The sequence below is a fragment of the Aptenodytes forsteri genome, unplaced genomic scaffold (assembly GCF_000699145.1).
Source record: "Aptenodytes forsteri isolate BGI_AS27 unplaced genomic scaffold, ASM69914v1 Scaffold193, whole genome shotgun sequence".
NCBI classification, from domain to species: domain Eukaryota; kingdom Metazoa; phylum Chordata; class Aves; order Sphenisciformes; family Spheniscidae; genus Aptenodytes; species Aptenodytes forsteri.
Window position 1 is genome coordinate 12,237,205 of NW_008795405.1, and position 2,374 is coordinate 12,239,578.

Consider the following 2,374-nt stretch of genomic DNA (forward strand, 5'->3'; position numbering starts at 1 on the left):
GTGGCCGTGGCCACAGGCACCAGGTGAGCACTGGCACTCTGCTATTTCTAGTAGAGTAAAATGCACTAGAAGAGAAAAAGCTGAATTTCTCACAATATCACGTTTTGGGGGACTTGGAGCTGTGAGAGTCAACAAACACCAGGAGATGTGTGACAAACCACGGACGATCTTTACACGTGCGGGTAGCCCCAGCGATCCATGCCAACACATGGGCAAGTTTCTTAACGTTTATTTTGAATGCCCAGAAAGCAAGGCATTTCAGCAGTTGTATGGGAATGAAACAACTCCAGCTCATCACAGTTAGTACGAACAGGAATTCATCTGGATGCATGGAGTGTTGTAACTGACATTTGGGAAAAAAAAAAAAAAACAAACAAACAACCAAGAACTTAGGAAACTTAACCTGTTTCCACTGTAGTCTGATTCAGGCACTTCTTTCCTCTGTAACCTATCCAAGGAAAAAGTCTACAGCGTATGCTCAGGTTATTCTGGAAAAATCAGTTAGAAACAAAAGGAGCAGCAGTGGCAGCGTGTTGCCAGCCACAGCGTCGGTTCTGTAGTCCAGCAAGAGAAGCCAGAGAGTTGTCAACATCTTGTGGTCTATCTGCAGCATTAGAAAGTTATAATCACATGAAAGCCAGTGCATCGAGCCACAGGGAGGGAAGGAGGAAAGAATAAACAGTTTTTTCATATTTGAACAATAATACAATGTAAACGGACTGAATGAGCATGTCAAGAAGTTTGTCAGTATTTCATAAGGCACAAAAACATACTCTTTGGCAGGGGTTATATTGCTGCCCTCTGCTGCTGGGAGCTTGCGTGGTTCATCGGCCTAAGGAGCAGAAAAATGGGCCATTTGTGATAAAAGTCTCTGACCACACGTAACAGTACCGCAGCCAAGAGCCTCAAGATATGTAGTTCGGAAGTGAAGAGAGGGTGAGCTCCCGGAGTCTGTGAGAAGCAGGGGATGACAGCTCTCCACTCTCTAGTGCTGGATGGGGTAGGTTGGCCCACATCAGTAGTGTTATCTGGCTGCATCAGCCAGGGGAGCCTCATGGGCTCACTTCTGCCATAGCCAGGTATTCAAGGTGACCTGCCATCCATGTGCCAACACAGTCTTAATTGGAATAGCTCTCTAAATTGCTCCCAAACCATCCCTCACCAGCAGTGGAAAAGGTAAATGGAAATTTTGTCAGAACTTAATGGTGAGGAATGTACTTTTATAGCTGGTTCTGACCTTGAACCTCTGAATGCCCACGGTGGGTCCTGTAGTGGCACAATTTGGGGTGACTAGGACCTTTTAAGTTGTCACTGAGAAGGAAACTCAATGCTTGTAATCTCCCCCTGTTTGTGGACAAGCCTATCATCGAACTTGGGAAACCGAATTTATTCACTAGCATGGTTTTAACAGACTATTTACTTGAAGTAAAGTTTGTATCACCAGTGTGTAAAATTGAATCTGTGCCTACGCAACTGCTCTTTGCCCCACAGTAATTCAGAGCTGATTATCTCTTAGTGATCTTTGGAATAGTGTGAGGAACTGGGTATAACGCAAAAGGGTTGGACTCCAAAGGAATGTGTCTAGAATAGGTAGATGGCAGAGAGTGTATATGTTTATATACATTATCATCCGTGAATTTGCATTGGGAAAACTGGCTCAGTCATCACAGTGCATGTATGAGCAACCCTCGCTGGCAGCGATTGAAACCTTATGAAACCACCCCTGAGGAAATTACTTTGTATACCTAGATCTTTCAAGCTCAAAATAAAAACAGCCCCTTGTATTCAGAAAGCTTGCTGCATTGGACAATGCATCACTGTATCTAAAAATTGCTTGCATTAAGTTCCTCTTCTGCATTTCCCGATATGGAGGCTTTCATGGCTCTGATTTTACTACCTCAAACAGCTTTGTACATGCTGAGTTAGAAAAAACAATATACACAGGCAAACAGCAGGCATTAAGTAAATGAGCATTCAGTGCATTATCCAAACAATATAAAGCTGCCCACACACCACACCTAAACAACAAAGGAGAGGTTAGAATGACTGGAAGCAGCATGGAAGGGTGGAGGGGCTTCTGAAAAGCAAAGAGCAGCAGCTCTAGCTCTCCTTCCTTGGAAGAGAGGAATATATTTTTAGAAGCAGTTGTCTCAGCCTCTAAACCAAACTATGAGTATTTGCCAGTGAATATACAGCATTTTCAGACATTTCCTGTGATGAACAGAATACCCAAGAGAGTGGGCGGAAAGCACCAAATACTGCAAAAGTAACAATGGTGTTGGCATGGTTTACTCCACAGGAGGACCTGCACAACATCTTAAGGGCAACAGAGAAGCCGCTCTCTCTTATTAGCGTAACACACCCACTTATTCAC